The sequence below is a fragment of the Meles meles genome, chromosome 2, assembly GCF_922984935.1.
Source record: "Meles meles chromosome 2, mMelMel3.1 paternal haplotype, whole genome shotgun sequence".
NCBI lineage: Eukaryota > Metazoa > Chordata > Mammalia > Carnivora > Mustelidae > Meles > Meles meles.
This window is the reverse complement of record NC_060067.1, coordinates 19,004,962-19,026,752: the sequence shown is the minus strand read 5'-3', so window position 1 is coordinate 19,026,752 and position 21,791 is coordinate 19,004,962. Positions and strand designations below refer to the sequence as shown.

At 35.1% G+C, this 21,791-nt stretch overlaps 1 protein-coding gene across 17 annotated transcripts in view; it reads left to right on the top strand.

Annotated features, from left to right (window-relative positions):
* ADGRL3 (adhesion G protein-coupled receptor L3) overlaps positions 1 to 21,791 on the top strand; it is an 811,968-nt gene that overhangs the window by 154,029 nt on the left and 636,148 nt on the right. For all 17 annotated transcript variants that reach the window (XM_045993750.1, XM_045993732.1, XM_045993758.1 and 14 more), the window contains exon 2: positions 19,764 to 19,832. The gene's annotated coding sequence lies outside the window, so the exon portion shown is untranslated. The remainder of the gene's footprint in view (positions 1 to 19,763; positions 19,833 to 21,791) is intronic.

Below are 21,791 nucleotides of genomic sequence, written 5' to 3'. Positions count from 1 at the left end.
CTGACCTTTTCACTTCCCAGCACAGCCATGTCAGCCTTCCTGTGGGAGCTGTGTATCTAGCAGAGAAGAAAAGGCAGTTTTTCAGTAAATGTTGGTTAGATGTTTGAAGAATGAATTGTTTCAAGTGTGGTCTTTTGGCTGCAGGTACAATGTTTATGATAACATTCATGTTCCGAAGTGTCACCCTGAATCCAATAGTTAACTTGGTTCCTTTTATTAGTTTAAGATTTAGTAGGAATAATAACAATTGTATTAGTTAATTTGGTTTCTTTTATTAAGATTTAGTAGTAATGATTATGTAATAATTTATTATTTAGTCCATACAAATATATGTGTGGATGCTATTTCTACAGGAAAACTTAAAACACTAGTTCCTTACATATGGAATGTGATATTTATGACCAGTGGATAGAGGAAATTATATAAATTTGGCCACAATTTTGTTGCTTTTATTCATGAGAAATTCGTTTTCTGTTTTCTAAAAATTTAAGAATACAAAAGCTTTGCCCCTACTCCTAATACTTACCTACTGGTATTCTCATTGGTGTCTAGTTAAGGTTATAGATTTCTGCATTTCAAAAAAGTGATAGTAGAAGAACGTGCATCTAAGCCTTAAGAAATACATTACATAGAATTCTTTTCAGAACACTCAGGCTACTTCAAATGCACTGTCTTTTGGTACTTCAGTAGTGAAATGGAACATTGTTTCTGTTAATGCAATAAAAATGATTCCACATATTAAGAGGAAGCATCCAAAAATTATTTTTCCTTAAAGAGGAAAAAAAATAGTTATGTAACTAATGATCATCGACAATAGCTTTTCTCATTTCCGTAATACTGATCATGGTTTTTATTTCATTTTTGTAAGCACTTTGTAGTACTCTAGTGAAGCAAACACAATTCATTCCATGGAATATTCGACAAGGTCATTATATTAAATAGCTTCTTCAGTTTTTGCTTCTTAATTTTCTTTGCTTGGACTCATTTTAGATTAAAAACAAACATTAAAATTTTCCTTACAATTTCTCTTCATAAACAAAACTTGCTGCAAATGCATTTTATTATTTATCATAAGCAGGAAAAAGATAAGTATAAAAAAATAATCAGTTAAAATAGCATGTCTGCTAAGTCCTGCTCTGAAAAGGTTGTTTTTTTCTGTTTGACACAACCAGTTGAGATATCTTGTATTTTTTCCTCAATGAACACTTTGAGGTTATATCTCAACTTACTCCTTGGTATTTGACAACTCAGTGGTACAATATACTGACAAAATACAGTGTTTTGGATTTTTTTTTTGTCAGTAAAATGTTGGTCATTTTATGTGCAAAGATGATTGAATTAGTTAATCAAGTGACATTAATTTTAAATGTTGTCATTACAAATTCAGTTCATTATCCATTGCCATTAGAGAATTTTAAAGCTTATTTTATCATGTTGATCTGGGAAAAGCAGTGACCCATTGTCTACTTTTACTAAATGATTACGTTTTCTGATTTTATAAGACAGATGTATTAAAGTGCTTATTAAAGATCACTATGTATTTTAGTTTGTATATGAGGTTCATTAAAATATGGAATAAGAAAACTTTTTTAAGGGCATAAATTGCTGTATAATTAGCGTTAAATAATGCAATCAAATTTTTTGTTATATTAAATGATAACATAGGATGGCATGTTGGTGTTTTTCCATTATAATGTTAATGTATGTCTGTTAAGGAATACAGAAAAGAAGAGAATAAGAACTTTTTATTTATGAGGTCACCAAATTTTAAAAATATTTAATATATTTTATTTTACCATTTTTATATTGTTTTAAAACAATTATAATGTTATATATACCTACCTTGGCTTCCTGCTTTCTTTAGTTTACATTGTATTGTAAGTATTTTTAAGACTATTTTACACTTTTCATATTGGGGATGGTTTCCATTAGGCATCAAAAGCCACATTTTTGGGTAGCTGTTTGGCTTTAATAACTGGGGAGCCTCTTGATAAAAATATATAAATATGACTGTTTTCAGACCCATGAAAGTTATCTAAAACAATAATAAACACCTTGATCTGTTTGGGAAGAAAGGCAAAAATCAAGAACTCAAGGAGAGAATATTCAATATATACAAATTGGAGCATTTCTGTGAAAAAACTCTGCTCTAACCTATGTCAGAAGCAATCGCTTATGTATGAAGGTAAAGAAGACTACAGTATTGCCAGTGGTTAAGGTGCAGACCTTAGAACTGGGCTGTTTAATTAAGGGCAATTTACTCAGCTTATACAGAGGTATGAGGATGAAAAGTTCTGACCAAATTTCCCCCCTTCCATCTTCTTTTAACCCTCAAGCGTTAATCCTGATCATCCTGTTAAAATTGTTCTTTTCAGTGTTCATGCTGTGAAATCAAGAGATCAGATCTTAGTCTTCTCATCGTTACTTGATCTTTTCAGTAGCCTTTGATACAGGTCGTCTCTTCTCCTTGAAACCCTTTTTTACAGCTTTCTTTCGGGCACCCCACTTTCCTCATTTTCATTTATTTTTCTGGTATCTCCCTTCGTTTTCCTCAGTAGTTTCTCTCTAGCATGCCCCCATCTCAGAGATGCCCAGAACTCCATCTTTGCTACTTTTCTCTTTTCTACCTATATTCTTTCCCTTGGTGGTACCTTCTTATTTGGCATTAAATATTATCCAAATGTTGATTACTCCCAAGTTTTTATCTCTAGCCCAAACACATACGACAACTCCAGTATGTAGCTACTTTCTCAAACATCTCCACTAGGTTTTGTAATAGAAACCTCCAACTTACTATGTCCAAAGCCAATCTTCTACTGCCCCCTCAGACACCTAACATGTTTTCTGAAGCTTTTATAGCCTCAAAAATGGCAACTCCTTTCAGCTGCAAATGTAGAAACATTAACTTCTTTCTCTCTCACACCTCCTGTCCAGTTCGAAAGTAAATCCTGTTGGATGTGCCTTGCATACTCTGAAAATTTCACCACTTGTCACTTCTGACTCTACCACCTTCCAACAGAAATCCTTCCTCACTCACCTGGATTATTATCCTGTCTTTCTAACTGGTCCATCTCTCCCCATAAACTCTTCCCAACATTACAACCAGAGTCATCCTTTTAGAACATGTCATAAATTTTACCCTGCCCAGGATTTTCCAGTGGCTTTCTATCCCGTGTAATTAAAGACGGTATGAATAATAGCCTACAAAGTTGTACCAAAATAAGGATTTAGCCTCTTGTTAGCTGTCTGCTGCCGTCTGTCACTTCCCCCCTCTCTCTTCTATAGCTTGTTAGCCTCCTTGCTGGTATTTAAAATCCTTTTCACTTCTTGCCTGATGGCCTTTGCATTTGTTCCCCTCTGTCTGGAACATTCTTGCTAGAGATAGCCACATAACTTGCTACCTTAGTTCCTTCAGCTGTAATATTTAATCTGATATAAACGCTACTTATTAGAGGTAGGCATCTTAAAAGTGATCAAAATTATTAGAAAAGATGATATATGTGAAATTCCTAAAGAAACTGAGATTATTTATCTGAAAGAAAGAAGGGCAATGGCAAACTCTAAGTATATGGTAGAGGGCTTGGACCAAATAGTTTTTATACCTACCAAAAACAGAACAAAAGAAATTAAGAAATGGCCTTTGGCCCAAACTGTAAATGTCCTACAAGTGAAGAGTTACTAAATATGAGGTTGTGATATTAACAAAATTATCTCTGGGTGCCTGGGTAGCTCAGGGATTTACGTATCTGCCATCGGCTCGGGTCATGATGCTGGGGTCCTGAGATGAAGTCCCCAGCCATGCTCCCAGCCCAGCAGGGAGTCTGCTTTTCCTTCTACCCTTCCCCTTGCTCAAGATCTCACTCTTTCTCTCTCTCTCTCCATCAAACAAAGTCTTAAAATTATTAAATTATCTTCACATGGTAGTTTTTAAAAAAAAAACTTTTGTGAAGGCTCTATAAATTAAGCTCTAAGAGGGATTTGGGTATTAGATGTGGAAAAATAGCTACTGCATATAACATGTTCCAATGGACTTTTATTGTGAATGTACCTTTACTTTAGGACCGGTACTCTGGGCATGGTGACCAGTATGGACTGGCAGGAAGAGAAGCATGGGTATATAGGAAACCATGATAGATTTCTGTAAATTGAAAATTAGCCCCCCCCCCAAATATATATATGTAATTAAGAATACCACGGAGTGGTTTCTTTTTTGTTAGAGATAGCATCAGTTATGAAACCTACATAATCAGTCATAAAATTGAAGGAAGAGATCCAGAAACAGTTTAAGGAATCACAAACTTAACTGTGTGTGAGCTGAAGTAGAAACACTCTCTGAGGAATGTTGTATTTTCTTTTATGATACAAGTGGCTATTTGAAAATATTTATAGTTATGTCAGTATATGAGATAAATCTATGTACAAAAATGATTATTTCCTAGATACCTCTGTTATAAGATATCTCAGTGTATACCGTTACTATTTCCCAAAGCTTTGTATAGCCATTTATTGATGAAAACCTCATCCTTATATCCTTGTATATTTCAATTCAGAGCATAATATTTGACACCAATACCTTGTGACGAGCCCTTAACCATCTTTCCCCCTGAATTTAAATTCTGGATTATTGATAGAACTCTTTAGCTTGAGGAATTTGATGGATCTTATTTAGAACTTTATTTTGAGTGCCTGTATTACTAGGGTAGTAGCTTTTCTGTGTAAGAGTTTGTTGGTGTTAGTAGCATTCGTCCTACCTAACATTAGTTTTAGATGAGATTACTGTGATAATAATCATCATATAAATCTAGTAGTACGCTTAGAGTTGTACTGGCTTCCTACTCCTAGGAGGGGAATTTTCTGTTTCAATTGTGGAAACAAGAACTGTGTTTTTGAAATTTTATTTTTATTTATTTGACAGAAGAGAGAGAGAGCATAAGCAGGGGGAGGAGCAGGCAGAAGGAAAGGGAGAAGCAGGCTCCCCGCTGAGCAGGGACTAGATCCCAGGACCCTGGGATCATGACCTGAGCTGAAGACATATGTTAACTGAATGACCACCCAGGCGCCCCTTGAAGTTGTATTGTTAAAAATTATTGTAATTATGCTTCTTAAGGCTATAGGAAAAGTTACTAGCATTAACATAACTAACAAAGTTAATTAAATGATTATTATAAACTTGGTAAGAAACAAAACAAGTAAATACTTTCATCTAAAATGCCATGAATTTTTACAACTAAATTTTAAATATCTAAACTTTACATCTAAATTGTATATTTACTCCAAAAAAATGTAAGGATTAAACTTCCTTGAAACAATTTTATGATGGGTGTAGTACAAAATACCATCAGAAGTGGTTACATATTATTTTTGGTTTATTACTAAAAAAATGCACTGATACCTACACTTCGTTTTGTCAGGATTCCTGAGACAAGGACCTCAATTTTTTTTTTTTTTAAAGATTTTATTTATTTATTTGACAGATAGAGATCACAAGTAGGGAGAGAGGCAGGGAGAGAGGCAGGCAGAGAGAGAGAGAGAGGAGGAAGCAGGGTCCCTGCCAAGCAGAGAGCCCGATGCGGGACTCGATCCCAGGACCCCGAGACCATGACCTGAGCTGAAGGCAGCAGCTTAAACCACTGAGCCACCCAGGCGCCCCGGACCTCAATTTTTAAAAAAAAATCAATTGAATCAAAAGCTAATAATATTTAGCTATTTAGAGTTTTTTTAATATTTGAAAAAATTTTGCTGTTTGCCAGTATTTTTCTGGCAGTGATACTCACTTATCTCTTAAAATGGCTAGAATCGTGAGCCTGTCAGTTATGATGCCCAATATGTGTGTCATTTATTCTGTCCTTTGTGAACATTGTAGATACATTTTTTTCTTACGACTCTGCCATGTAATAGCTCTCTTGTGTTGAGAATGTTTTACATTTTTTGTGCAGCAGATTCATCACCTGTGGAATGGTACTCATGTCATATAATTTATACATAAATATTTTTAAAGTACATGCATGTAAAATGTCACTTGTAACTTTTTTGGCCTTGATAGGTTAAAAAAAATTGTGCCTATGGTGTGCTAAAGACAGTTCTAGGTTTTCACATGGATGACTTCTTTTAATCTTAATAACACCTTCAAATAGCTCACAGTCTCTATTTTATACGTGAGCAAATTGAGGCACAAACACTCCAGGTTCAAGCTGCAGAGTCCGAGGTCGAGTGTGTTGTCAGCATAGCCAGGCTTTATGCGTTAGTTATTGTTATTACACATACATTTTATGTATTACGTGGATAATCAGTGATAAAATTAATTTGGCTACCGGTCAAACCACTCCGTAATCGTATTTCCTGTCTTCCATGGGATTATCATGTGGTGGTTCATGCATGAATGTGAAATAATGAATGTACAAGGCAAGATTAATGTTGTTTGTTTTGCATAAAAACCTGTTGTGCATCTCCACAGCTATCAGTTCTTTTTTTAAATAGTGTATACCTCATGTTTTTTGACGATTTATTTATGCAGCTCCGTTTCCACAGGGTATTACGTTTCTTAGGAAGCAGGATTCTCCTGTTGTAGTTTTTTATAACACACAGAATATTGCAGTGTCTAGAGCAGAGGAGATTTCAAATCAATGTTGTGGGGTGAATGAATGAACGCATGAAGCCAGTAACACAGATAGAGAACTGGAGAGGGATGTTCTAAATGCGGGTGACCTTGTCTACAAACGGGTTAGATTTACAGGTGAGGACATGGCGTTGGAGCGATCACCAAAATTCCGTAATAAACCGTCAAGTTAGTGTAATGGGACTTGCAATAGTCTTTTCTCTTCAACAGTAACCATATCTTAATGCCATCATCAAGATTTGAATAGCAGTGTTGTTCATGATATTATAACAGATGAAATAAAGAATAATCCTGCTCCCATGTTTTTAAAACTGTTAGAGCGATTATGAAAAAATCTTACTTTTAGCTTTAGGTTGAATTTCTAGAGGGAACATTAAGCACTAGGAAATCTCTAAATGGTTCTCCCCCAACCCCCCCCCCCCCCCAATGCTTATCTGGTAAAGGGAATGAAAGATGAGATGGGTATTATTGGCTAATATCATTATGTTCAAGCCATAAAACATGATTATGACATTATGACTGTCATGCAGATGGTACTGCCCAGGCATCTTCCGAACCAAAGTTGGCTGTTCTGAACAGAAACGAAGATGAAATGAAGCAAAACAAAAAACAAAAAACACAGATTCTATTACTGAGTTTACTTGACCACTGGACTTTGGAGATCACCATGCCAAAAGAAATCTTTTTTTTTTTTTTAAAGATTTTATTTATTTATTTGACAGAGAGAGATCAAGTAGGCAGAGAGACAGGCAGAGAGAGAGAGGAGGAAATAGACTCCTCGCTGAGCAGAGAGCCCAAAGTGGGGCTCGATCCCAAGGACACTGGGATCATGACCTGAGCCGAAGGCAGAGGCTTTAAACCATTGAACCACCCAGGCGCCCTGAGAAATCTTTAATGCCATCTACCACTCACAAATATAACTGACTTTTTTTTAGCTGTAAAACCTAATTTGCTTTAGCTCTGCAGAGCTGTGGAAGGGACTAATACTTTGGGAAATGGATAGGCATAGAGGAGACTCCACAAACACAGGCTATTTGATGGTTCAAGATCATTTGAGCTAAAATACCTCAAAAAGAATCATATCCACGTATTGGAGACAAGGAAAGTGTACCCTCCTTGGTGTCGTCTGTGCTCACATTTTCACGTGGTCCAGGAGTACTTGGCAGGGGTGCCTTTTATGTCAGGAACTCTCAGCTTTTGGATCAACAGAAGTTTTGAGAAGATGCTTTATGGCAGTTAATCTAAAGCTGCTTGTGCTTCAAAACTGAAAGTAGTTCCGAGCACTCAAGTTATGCAGCATGGTATTTTCTTGCCTAAAATGGATAGAACTGTGGAACGCCAGTTGGTGTCCTTTGAAGTGGCAAATACTAACCAAAAAACTAATTTTCCTTATCTTCTGTCTTGCTCTCAAGTAACAGAGAAAAAATGAGTATTTTCTATTTTGTATAGTTAGAATTCTGTATAATGCAACATTTTCACTACACAGTGAATGTAGATTGATGAGAATAATGATGAAAGGAGGAAAGGTAGTATTTATAGAGCTTATTAGAAAAGCAATTATCTTGAGGCACCTGGGTGGTTCAGCCGCTTAAGCGTCTGCTTTCACCTCAGGTCGTGATCCCAGCATCTTGGGATTGAGCCCTACATTGTCCTTGTTGGGCTCCCTGCTTCTCTCACTCCCTGCCTGCGCCCCCGCCCAGCTTGTCCTCATTCTCTCTCTCTCTCTCTGGCTCTTCTCTCACTCTTCCTCTCTCTCAAACAAATAAATAAAATTTTCAAAAAGAAAAGCAGCTAATCTTTTTGAAATTGATGATAATGTAATTTTCTTTCTTTTTGAAATTTTCTTTTAAATTCCAGTATAGTTAGCGTACAGTGTTATTTTAGTTTCAGGTATACAACAGAGGGATTCAACACTTCCATACAGCACCAGGTGCTTATCAGGACAAGTGCACTCCTTAATCCCCATCACCTGTTTTATCCATCCATTTCACGCTCCCCGCTGGTAATCAACAGTTTGTTCTTAATAGTTAAGAGACTGTATCTTGGTTACTCCCTCTCTGTCTCCCTCTCTCCATGTGTCTCCTCCCTGTCCCCCATGTCTTCTCTCCCCCTCTCCCTCTCTCCTTTGTTCTTAATTCTTTTGTGAAGCTCATTCATGTTCTCAACAAATTAGGCTACTTATTAGATAACTGATTTGAAATAGGGCTCACAGTTTACAATTTGGTGATATGATTTCGTGATATGCTAGCTACCCTGGAAATAGAGTAGTGGTTTTAGGGGGAGAAAGAAGACATTTTATTCTTCACAAAGAAAGAACAGGGCTTAGTTGTTGTGTTTTTTTTTTTTTTAACAACACTTTCCCTTCCAATATGTATAGAGTCAGAGTTTCTAGATTTGTATGAAGTCACAATTTTATGGAACATTTAACTGGCAATAATTAGGCTAGTTTTTACCATCAGCCACATAAACACCAATGTGTATTGACACATTGTAAAGGCTCAAGCTTTGTGCAGCCTGACATGTTGCTGTCTGAGCTGAGTTTTAATAGTGCATCTGTATCATTTTTCCCAGTGGAAAATAACAGGATGTTGCCTTGTAATTTTTTTTTTACTACCCTATAATAAAATATAGCCATAATAAATAGCATCTAAACAAATAAAGCAGATTTGGACTCAATCCATTTTGCCTTCATCACTTAGTATGGCTCAGGCTTTTAAGTAGTTGTGTATCCTAAATTGGCTTAATTGGATCAAGTGGCATTTGACTTTCTTTGCCTGCAGTGAAGTAGAGAAAGATTTTATTTTTATTTGCTATTTAATATTTAGGTAATATTTTTAGTATATTTGCCTTTGCACTTCATTGTGCTGTTAACACAGTTTGTCCAGATTGTAATCTAAATTGTGCTTTTGGTTACGTTAGTTGACCTCTTAAGCTTATTGCTGTTGTGTTATTGTTCCTATTATTATTCTTATCCCTAATGTTGGTAATTAAATGTTTTCAAACCAAGAGTGCTGTACATTATTAAGAATTTCTACAATTGGCTGTGAGTGTTCTGGGAGCAGTAATAATGTTTAATTCAGTTTGGTGGCTGTTAGCTAGCCCAGTTCCAGGTTTACTGTGGCTTTCTTTGCTGGATTGATTATTGAATGAAAATAGCTATAGTTTTTTTTTTTTTTTTAACTTGGGATCTTAATACATATAAATGTATTTCAAATTTTCATACATTTTATCAAATAAATGTTAAAGTTGAAGTATAGAATTTAGAAGCTGTTGCCTGGGGTTCCTGCGTGGCTCAGTCTTTAAGCGTCTGTGTTCAGCTCAGGTCATGAACCCAGGGTTGTGGGATCAAACTCCATGTCTGGCTCCCTGCTCAGCCGGATTCAGAAGCCTGGTTCTCCTTCTCCCACTCCCCCTGCTTGTGTTCCCTCTTTCACCATGTCTCTCTCTGTTAAATAAATAAAATCTTAAAAAAAAAAAGCTGTTGCCTATTAGTAAGGATTTTACCAAACATCAGAAGAAAAAAATCAATTTTGGGGCCTGAAAGATTATTTCAGCCAAGTTTTTAAACCTCTTTGGTCTTTGAAGCCTGACTGGGGCCGGATCCCATGACCCCGAGATCATAACTTGAGCCAAAAACAAAAATTGGATGCTCAACTGACTGAGCCACCCAGGCTCCCCAGTAGTTATTATTTTTAAAAGGCCAATGAAGAAGTATCCTCCGCCACCCCCCACCCCCACCAAAGAAACAACTAATTAAAAAAATTCTAGTGGACACTGTTTGGAAGGAGTAATATGGATTTTCCCCCTCATGGGTATGTGATCTCTAAATAACTTAAAATATGTATTTATATTCTCATGTTTTTATACATATAATATATACAAATAAAATAAATATACTTAAAAGTAATGTCCTTAAATGGGGTGGGTAAAATACATGCAGACAGACACATATCCTTATACTTAATCAAATATCCTTATACTTTAACGCTGTTAACTTTTAATTGTCTGTATAATACCCATAAATTTGACCTTATTAATTTATGTTTATTTTGAATTGTACGTGAGTAATAGCGAGTCTTGTTTGGGTGGGGGGTTCTTTGGGTGCAGAAACATTTCTGAAAAATTGAGGGAAATATCCACCCAGTTAAAAGTGGCAAAACTCCAGATGTTTGATAGTTTGGTAAAAACTCTTTCCATAGTTCCTTTGATGTACTTTTCAGTTTTCCTCAGAGCTTTTGGTAATTGTGGTGGGTATTTGTCTGTATGCTGCCTCTGCTTCTGATTTCTCATTGTTAGAATACTGGAGTACATAAAGAACAAGTCTTGAATGAAGAAGGTCTCTCTGTCAGTTAAGTTCATTGGGTTTTATCATAGTGTGAGATTTTTTTTTTTCTTTTAAATATATTTTCTGATTTAGGACTGTATGTTAAATTGCTCTGATTTCCAGATGGTGGAGTCTCAGGTAAGGTAGTTATTACTGTGTAATGTAAAGCATACCATTTAAAAGATGTCAGTATTGAAGATTTTCTGCTTGAAATCTTACACAAAGTGGGGAAATAAAACTTCATGTAATGAACTATAGGCAATGTAAGAATGGGACAGAAAAAAGGAGAAAGCAGAGTAGCGATGTAGTAGAAATCTGATATTTGATATGTCAGCTGATCACTTCTAGTTCTCTACCTAATTTTTTTTTTTTCACTTGCTCAGAATCCTTTCTTTACTTCCTTCTTTCTGCTTTTTGATCCCACACCCTGTACCCTGCACAGTTGGAAAGCCCAGAGGACTTTGGCAGAGGCAATTTGTCAGAAGCTTTTTAAACTTTGGTTAGAATGCATTTATTGATTTTTTTTTTTTTTTTTTTTTTTTTAATGACCAGAAGAACGAGGATTTTTGGAAGAAGCTTATCTGAGATTCAGCATCTGGCTGGGCAATCCAAACTCTTTTAAACTTTGAGAATACTTCATTAGACACCAGGTTCTCATCCTTAGTAAAACTTAGGATTCCGGCATACTGGATTTTCCATGAATTGATATCAGCTGACAATTTGGTCTCATAGACATGGGAGATAAAAATCATTTTTCTAGAACTGACAGAAATTGCATAAACATAAATATCCAGTCATGAGTCTTTAGAAAATACTTGGTAGTATGCATTGGCACAATAACTTATTCTTAGGCTATTTTCACTATGTATAATAGTTTGAGATTACACTGTTGACTAGAATGGACATAAAGTTAAAGTATGTTTTTGTGAACTAAAAATTCTGAAAATTAAGGAGAGGATAATGTTAAAAGGAAAAGATCTTTTCATATATCAGAACTTTTTTGTTTCTAGGCATTTTTAAAGTTCCTTGTTAAATTTTGAAAATGAAATGAAACAGAAAAAGATATAAGTAATGGGGTGGTTTTCAGTGCGTTCTAACAATAAATGATTATTTAAAAGTATAGAATATAGGTATTTTATTATAAATAGTTTGGTAACTTCTATATTGTAAAATTTGGAAACTATAATTAGGATGCAAATATATGTAATTATAGGCACTTTTGAGGGGGTAAATGAACAGATTAAATTGAATGATTGCTTTTTATATTGGTAACTAGAAAGCTGTTTCTCAAGCAGAGAAAGAAAAAAGGTACATTGCTGAGGAAATAAACCTTCCTGAAAACCCAAGAGTCCTTAAGGTTAGAGCAGCAGGCTGCATAGTCCTTACCCAAGAATAAGCTAAAGTGTTGGTTGATTCAGTCCTGGGCTAAACTCAGAAAAAGCGGTGTTTGTGGATATGAAAGTTTTGTGTTAGTTTTGGATACCTGGGAGAGAATAATGTCTTTGCCTTTTAGGATGTTTATACCTTGAAGGAATATAGCAGAAACAAATCCACGGAAGAAATACCATTCCAGTACACAACCTTAGCACATATCTGCTGGGATGAGAGTTTTAGGGTTATGTATGCCATCGACTTCTGATGAACTGATTCATTAGGACATTTTCCTTTCTGTGAGGAAGAAACAATCTCTGTGTAATTGAATTACAAATGAAAGGAAATAAGTAAAAGGCCTAATCTTTTATTTTGATTTTAGTGAATAGAAACTCTTCTCTATGAAGGCAAGGTCTTTGTATATATTGCTCTAATACTTGATATTACTCAGTGGATGATATAAGTAGACGCTAATTAAGGGTTCTTCTTTTTCCCTTCCCTTTGCTTTCCTTTCCTGTCTTACCCTACTTTATCCTGTCCTGTCCAATATATTCTATGCTGTTTTCTGCTCTCCTCTGTATGCAAGCCGGCAGACTCTCACCATAATAATTTTTTTCCTATCTTCCGTTAATTATGACTTCTTCAAAACAAAATGTAAGAGGTTCAGTCTTTCATAAGTGAAAATGTTGTGTATAATATATTGATTAAGTTTTCAAGATTATGTTGTGTTTGGGTTATCTACAGTCTTTTCCCCCATTAATAAACTATGAGTTGTCTATGTAGTATATATATATATATATTTTTTTTAAGATTTTTATTTATTTGACAGAGAGAAATCACAAAAGAGGCAGGCAGAGAGAGAGGAAGGGAAGCAGGCTCTCCGCTGAGCAGAGAGCCCGATGCGGGACTCGATCCCAGGATCCTGAGATCATGACCTGAGCCGAAGGCAGCGGCTTAACGCACTGAGCCACCCAGGCGCCCTGTAGTATATATTTTTAAAATATCATTTATAGATCTGTAGGCTAGTCCAAAGAACACCAATTATATTTTTCAGTGAAGGAGGGTTATGACTCGTTTATTCTAATAATCATGTTAAAGATAAAAATACTAAGGGATAGAAAAGATAAGGGATTTTTAATAACAGAATAAGTAGTGGGAATGTTTTCTTCATTTTACAATTGATTTTCTGGTCACACATTTTATTCCTTTCATTCTTCCCTTCTTTTTGCTTAGTTTGCTCTTTTCTTACTTTTCTTCTTATGTGTTTAAGGCTATAAATTTACTTTTAAGCACTGCTTTAGCTGCATAAACCATGATATGCTCTGCTTTAGTTTTCCTCAGTTGAATAATTTATCTTCTGATATCTTTGATATATGTGATATTTATAAAGGTTTTGTTTTTTTTTTTTTAATTTCCAAATGCGTGGGGATTTAAAATATAAATTTCATTTTGTTTTGGTCATATAATCTACTTTTATGATTTTGCTTCTTTTAAATTCATTAAGGTTTATATTATGACCTAAGAGTCTAGCTGGAGGTTGTGGGGAGAGATAGTAGAATTTCCAGGCAGAAATAATTTTTTGGCATAAACACTTAATTTATTGGATGACTAGTCAGTTTCCATAGTCCTGAAACAGTTGTTATTGTCAATTTTGTCCAGTTTTACATTGATATAAAATTGCACCTGAGATACCCTCCTTTATACAATGGCTTACATTCTTGGGGGCTGAAAATGATCACATGGGGAAATGTGGCAGCTTGAGGACTAAACTTTGTACTCTTCATTTAAAATGCACCAGAAGTTTATAGACCTGTTTGTACCTAAAGTGTTGAGGCTAATTTCACTGGAGAATAAGACCTTAGCATAACATTAGAATAATATTCAATGTTTAATTGTAGAGAACGGCACAGTACAGTTCTTGATGCACTAACAAGCCACTCTATCTGGAATAATCTGTCTCAGGAGCCAGTCAATAACCTAGACTGGCTGATGTGGAAATTCTGTCTGGTGGAGTAGTGTCAACAAGTCTTCGTGATAGGAAATAATGTATTCATCCTATAGAGGATCATGAAAAGCCAGACCCTGTAAAAAAACAGCATGCTGTTTTGTGGATTAATGGGCAGAAATCATCATGGGGAAAAAGAAGTCTCAGGTTACTCTGGCAGCTGTTTGCTAGGTAGACAGGCGTGGGATAAAATGGTGCTACACCAATAAGAAGGGGCTGTTGCTACAGCTTGCAGTGAACCAAGTGTGGGGCCAGTGGTGACAACCGGAAGTGCCAGGAAGCCAGACTAAGTGTAAAATGCCTTGGGATCTTCTCTTAGTGCCTTCGCCTGATAACTGATAATCTTTATTAGTTGCACCTTTCTCACCTGTAAAATGAAAAACAAATTTGAACAGTCTACTAAGAAAGTAATGTTGGTGGTACATGATGATGGTTATTGATAGGGAGTAAAAGCAAAAGGTATTTGAAGATAACTGGTGGATTGAGAAACTGAGAGGGGGTGGTTGGAAAAAGGATGTGAACAGCATAACTCCGGAGACAGCATTGGAAGACCTAGTTGAAGATGTGGAGGTGGAATGTCCTAAATGCTGTTATTGTGTCTACCTATTGTGTTTTGACTCATATTTTCTTATTTAACTTCCAAGTAATTGGAAATGATAGATGGAAGGCGGCGATATACTTCTTTTTACAGTAATAAAATTGTGGCACCTAGTATTTAACTGTTTAGTTCTAAAAATGATTTAAGGACTCTCATAGACCAAAAAATTGTATTACCTTCGAAATAGTTCACTAATTCACTGTAGTTTTTAAAAATCTCAGTTTTCACTTATCTTTTAAGAATACATAACAGTCATCTTAGGTTGAGAAACTTCTTTTAACTGACACTAAAATGATCTTTATTTTGTTTTATTTTTTCTGGAGGATTTTTATTTATTTATTTGACAGAGATGGACACAGTGAGAGAGGGAACACAAGCAGATGGAGTGGGAGAGGGAGAAGCAGGCTTCCGGCTGAGCAGGGAGCCTAATGTGGGGCTTGATTCCAAGACTCTGGGATCATGACCTGAGCTGAAGGCAGACACTTAACAACTGAGCCACCCAGGCACCTCTTATTTATTTTTTTAAAGGTTTTTATGTATTTGTCAGAGACAACACACAAGTAGGGGGAGCAGCAGGCTCCTGGGTGAGCAAGGGGCCCTGTGTGAGACTCCTGGTATCACGACCTGAGCTGAAAGGAGACACTGAACTGACTGAGCTACCCAAGTGCCCTCAGAATGATCATTTTAAAGTATGTTTGTACACATGAATTCTTCATTGCTTCTTGAACCTTTACTGGAAAGTTTAGTAGGAGATGTAACATAACCAATGCCTCACAGACGAAGACAATGAAATATATTTTCATTGTAATTCCAGATTAATTTTTACTTTAATTTCCTGGAATCTCATTTAAAAATTAGAACACCAAGGTACCTTTAAATAGTAATCAGAGTTATGAAATTCTGAGATGATTATTTCCAAAAGAATTCACTTATAGAAGCATAATGTTTTTCATAATAAACATCCTCTTTTCAAATATAGACAGTGATCGCCAATATAATGCTTTTTCAGAAGCTGGAGGGTATAGACTGAATTTGGATTACTTGTATTCACATTCTGACTTTGCCACTCAATGTCCCAGGATATTTATTTGTAAGATAAACAAGGTAATGTTCATGCTAATCTCAGGGGAATTTTATAAAGGTAAAGTGAGAATATAAAGTCCTTAAAACCTTAAAAAAAATTAAGGTTAAATAGGAATATGAAATGTTCAAAAATATGAAGTATTTAAAATTTTAAAACAATACAAAAAGTGTCTGAATAATAGTCAGTTTCTTTTGCTTTCATTCTGTTCTCACCCCTCAACCAGAAGGTAAAAGATGAACTCCCTGTGAATGTGATTTTTGTCTGTTTAGTTCACTTCCGAATCCATAGCACCTAGAACTATGCCTGGGCACAGAGTAAATATTTGATGAATGAATGGATGTTGCTCTACTATTTTAAACTTGCTATCTTGTGACTGGAAAATTTGTTTTGAACATTTATCTTTATTATGTATTCCTTTTTATGTTGGTCAATGAAATCTTATAATTTTATTGTCCATTTTTGCTGTCTTACATATCTGCTTGTTTACAAGGTTTTTTCTAAAGGGTGGATTAATTTAGCTTTTAATTTGTAATTAAAGCAATGTAGTATCAGGTATTTCCATCTGATTTGTAAAGCGTAGAGGGAATTGCAATAACTCCTAGTAAATTTCTTTCTGTGTCACTTTCGAATGGTGCTAAAAATATGAAGATACAAACACCGTAAATTTTCTGTCCTTTCTTAGCGCTTCCTTTGAAGTGGTCAAATTGTTCAAGTAACTATTCTACTAGCTCCTTTTAAGAATCCCTTTTAGAGCAAGTTTACTAATTGGACTGGAAATTCAGGCTACCACTTTATGCTGATAGAAGAGCATCACTTGATATGATGACCTTTTCTTCCCTTCTCTTTGGTTTTCAGTTCTCTTTATCCATGTGTTCATCCCCCCTTCCTTTCCTGTGATTTATCTCTGACCTGGTCTCCTTCCCCTTAGGAAGCTGTGACCCTGCGTAAACTTGTTCTGCTGAGTTGTCTTCTAGCTCTAAAGTGCCTGGAGGGGCAGTAATTGGATAAATCACTGAGACACTGAATAGCCAGATTGTAAATTGGGGATTCTGTGATCTTCTGAACAAAGAGAAAAATGGACCCAGAAAGATGGTTATGCAAACAAACTCAAAGACATATAATGGTGCATTTTTGTTCCTCGTCTCAATTTATGTGATGCCAATACAGTTTCCAATAATTTCTTACAATTTTTTTTTTTAAACTAGAAAGAAAATGTTTTGTTTACCCAGTCAACATTTTTGAGGCCATGTTAAGTGCTTGGTTCTTTAGGGAGTGGTAATACCAATGGAAGTAGTCACAGTCCCTGTTCTGAAGCAGTTCACGTTAGAGCGTACGGGTTCAGCCAAATAGAAGAATATAAACGGGATATGCGAGCATCAGGGAATCTAGGATTGGTTCTGTCTGTGGTGGAGTCAGTTTGGTGCTGTTAGGGAGAACTTTGTGGACTATATCATGCTTGGATTTCAGAATTTATTTCCTAATTGGGAGAAACAAAATGTACCAGGTGAAGATAATTCTAGGGGAGTGTGTGCTATCATTACCTATGATTTTCAGACATGTAAAATATTCATAAGATCGAATGGGCTTATTCTTCAAAAACCAGGAAACAATACCTTATGTGTACAGCCAAGAAATTGCCTAAAAAATTGCTCTCAGTTGCCTGTTCAAGTTGTCAAGCATATCATTCAAATATAGAATGGATTGCTCTTATTGTACAAAACCTCACTAACTGGGCAAATATGGGTGGGTACTTACTGGGAAAAATATAGTTTAAAATCCTCAAACAAAACATAGTGCCTTTTTTAAAAAAGATTTTATTCATTTATTTGACAGACAGAGATCACAAGTAGGCAGAGAGGCAGGCAGAGAGAGAGAGAGTGGGGGGGGAAACAGGCTCCTCGCTGAGCAGCCCGATGTGGGGCTCAATCCCAGGACCATGGGATCAGGACCTGAGCCGAAGGCAGAGGCTTTAACCCACTGAGCCACCCAGGCACCACAAAATACAATGCTTTTATTAGTGAATATTTTTATACTAGTTTGTTTTCATATATATCTGATGGTAATCAATAGGGATTCTATTAAAGGCAAATTTAATTTTAATTTTATGTTAATGAAGTTCTGTATATATCTAATTCCTTATCCATTTGGAGACAAGATTATAGAATAGACACTGGATTTAGTCATTGTTTTGGCACATATACGATTACTTAACCTTTTGCTAAGAGCTTACTACTACTACTAATTTAATAAATGCTAAGTAGCATAGTAATTAACTAATGAAGCTGGTGCTCATAAAAAGCACTTAAATGGACACATTACAAAGTTCAAAACTTGATATGACAAGTGCAGAACCAACAGAAGACATTGAAATCCCAAAGAAAATTCTTTGAAGGACATTACTCTTTTTTTTTTTTTGGTTTTGTTTTGTTTTCCTTCTTGGTAAAATGTCTGTCATGTAGATATTAATTTAATAAGAAAAAAATAGAAAATATATGGTAATTTAAAGGAAATGAAGACTAATATCATCCCTATAAATATACCTTAAGTAAACTCTTTTTTGTTTATTCCTTCCTATTATTTTTTTCCTATTATCTGAATTTGTTTAAATTATTGTAATCATGGTCTCTATGCACATGAGTTCACAAAGCATGTATTTGTATATATAATTAGTGGCAAGATATATATTAAGGTGTTCCTCAATTTTTTTTTTTCCTCCCAGCAGTTCTGATGGTACAAGTAGATTAAAGACATCCCAGGATCTTACTAGAAGTATCTTTTGTGGGGGTGCCTGGGTGGCACAGTCCATTGAGTGTTGGATTCTTGGTTTTGGCTCAGGACATGATCTCAGGGTCCTGGGATTGAGCCCAGAGTCAGGAGGCCGGTCTCACCCTCAGCAAAGAGTCTGCTTGAGGATACTCTCCCTCACCCTCTGCCCCTTCCCCTGCTCATGTGTGTGCTCTCTTTTTCCCTCACTCTGTCTCCAAAATAAATAAATAAATACTTTAAAAAATAAATAAAGGAAGATGTAAGTTTTAAAAATAAGTTCTATGAGGGTGCCTGGGTGGCCCAGTTGGTCAAGTGACTGCTTTTGGCTTGGGTCATGATCCCAGAGTACTGGATGGGGTCCCTCATCGGGCTCCCAGTTCCACCAGGAGTCTTTCTCCTTCTCACCTTCTCCTCTCTCATGTTCTCTCTCACTGTCTCTCCCTCAAATAAATAAATAAAATCTTAAAAAAAAATAAGTTCTATGAGTTCTAAGAAATTCTCTGGTTTCTTGCAATAGACACTTACCTTTTCTTTTCTTTCTTTTTTTTTTTTTTTTTTAAGATTTATTTATATGAGGGAGAGGGAGACAGTCTCAAGCAGTCTCCACTGAGATGGAGCCTGCCCTGGGGCTTGATCCCAGGACCTGAGATCATGACCTGAACTGAAACCAAGAGTCAGTTGCTTAACTGGATGAACCACCCAGGTGTCCCTTGCATCTTTTTTAAATTAGGAAATTATTTAAATTCCCACATCTACCAAATTCATTAATTATTTTCAGTAAATAATACAGTAAATTAGATAATTGAAGAAAATGTTTCAGAAGTAAATAGAATTTCATTTTTTATACCATGATTCTGCTGCTATACCTCAAGTATTGTGAGAAAAAAGGCACTTGACCAATAATAAAACATACGTAAGTATACACAAATAGTCCTAAAAGTATAACTATAGAGTATTACTTTTTCTCATCATCTGATGTATTTTTTTTTTTTTTTACAGAAATGTTTAAATGTTCAGTAAATCGGAGGAAAAGAACATGGACTTTTAGCAACTGAAGAGCAAATTAAGGTAACTTTTAGATAATTTTTGCCAATCATAATTGTTGGTATTTCAAAGTGTATTTAATATGTTTTCATTGAAGTTAATGTATGTTTTTATGAGGATCATATTGAAAATTGTTTAATGAGTTACTTAAATGGAATTTTGTATATTTTGGGGAAAACAAATTTGACATTTCTTGGGACAAATAAATTTAGATATTTAGATTTGTTTATTTGTCCCCAAGAATTATCAATTTTATTTTCCAAAAATATACAAAATTCCACTTAAGGAGGTATTCTCTAGCTAGATGAACAATAAATGTGTTATGAAAAATAATTTATATTACATATATTAATAACATAAATTATTTGCATCTTTTTCAGCAAATCATTTGAAGGCAAGTAGACCTTTATATTAATCAACCAATAGTAAAATTGGAATTTCCTTTCTTCTTGAAGTTACCATAATTTCTGTAAAGTGACTTTGTATTATCTAGAATAAAAATTATCATACTATCTAGTACTATCTAGAATACAAATTATTATAAATATACAGCTTAAAAGCAGAAATACTTATCCACATTAAATCATGTTCACTTATTTTGAGTTGTTTATATTGTGGTATATATTATAAATTATTAAAAGTCTATTTTCAAAGATTCTGTACCTTTTACTCGAATAGTACCGAGTGATTTAAGAATATAAAAAGACTATAAAATATTGCACTCACCTTTGTAGGCACCAAAATTTCCAGTTGATATTTCTTCTTTTAGATATTTTTGCCTTAATTTCTTTGCCACTGCTTTCTTCAGCACATTCATTCACATGGTCAAGCATTATTTCCTTTTTCTCATGGCAGATATGGTTGAATCTACTTTATTTGTACTTACTAACATATCTATACATTAACATATAAACTTTGCAGATATTCTTTTACAATGTTGAATATGAAATGGGTTTTTGGTACATAGTGATATAAATTAGTTAAATTAACAAATTTAACAAAAGGCTGATTCAGTAATCTTTTTCAAAAAATTCAGCTGTGCAAGTCTTACATATGCTTGCTCTGGAGAAGTTAAATGCTGGTAGGAAAGATCTGAAACTCTATAGAAGTTACTATATACATTTTATAAGAGTCACTGGCAAACTATTAAGGAAACAAAAGTGGGAGCAAGTCACTTTAGTTGGAGGCCCTTGAAATCTTCACAGAAGTTTTGAATTCACTGAGGGGTTGTTGAGGTAGAGAAGGTGAGGTCATGCATTCCAAGCCAACAGAAGAGCTTATGAAAGAGTACACAAAGGAACAAGGAATGGCCATCGAAAGACTGATATTTCTAATGTTGCTAAAGGATTACTCATGCAGTGAGACAGTGTTAGGAGATGAGTCTGGAAAAGTAGGTTTGGAGCCGCCAATGTAAGTATCATGTTTGCCGGACTAGAGCTTAATTTTCCAGCCAAGACATCTCAGAGTGCTTCAGGGTATTTATAGGGTTGTGAGAACATTTCAGAACCTTTCCTTGATACTCCTTTTCATTGCAAACTATAAGAAAGAACTAAGACCTTATAAGTAACATCACAACTGCCACAGGCACCCAACTATGAAGTTTCTAGAGGATTCATGGGCGGTTTTACAGTGTTAAATGATTAACAGTGTTTGTTTCATTGTTTTTTAATTGTGATATAATTTATATACCATTAATTCACTCTTTTAAAAATTATACAATTAAGTATTTTTTAGCATATTCACCAGGTTGTGTAACTGTTGATACTGTCTAATCTGGAATATTTTAATCTAGATTGTACCCATGCGCAGTTACTCACTTTGACCTCTTTACCCTATTCTCTGCCTACAGCTAATATACTTTCAGCTTCTATGGATTTATCATAAAAAATGGAATCATACAATATGTGGCCTTTTGTACCTACCCTCTTCATAATGTTGTCAAGTTTTACCCTTGTTCTGTGAATCAGAACATCATTTCTTTCT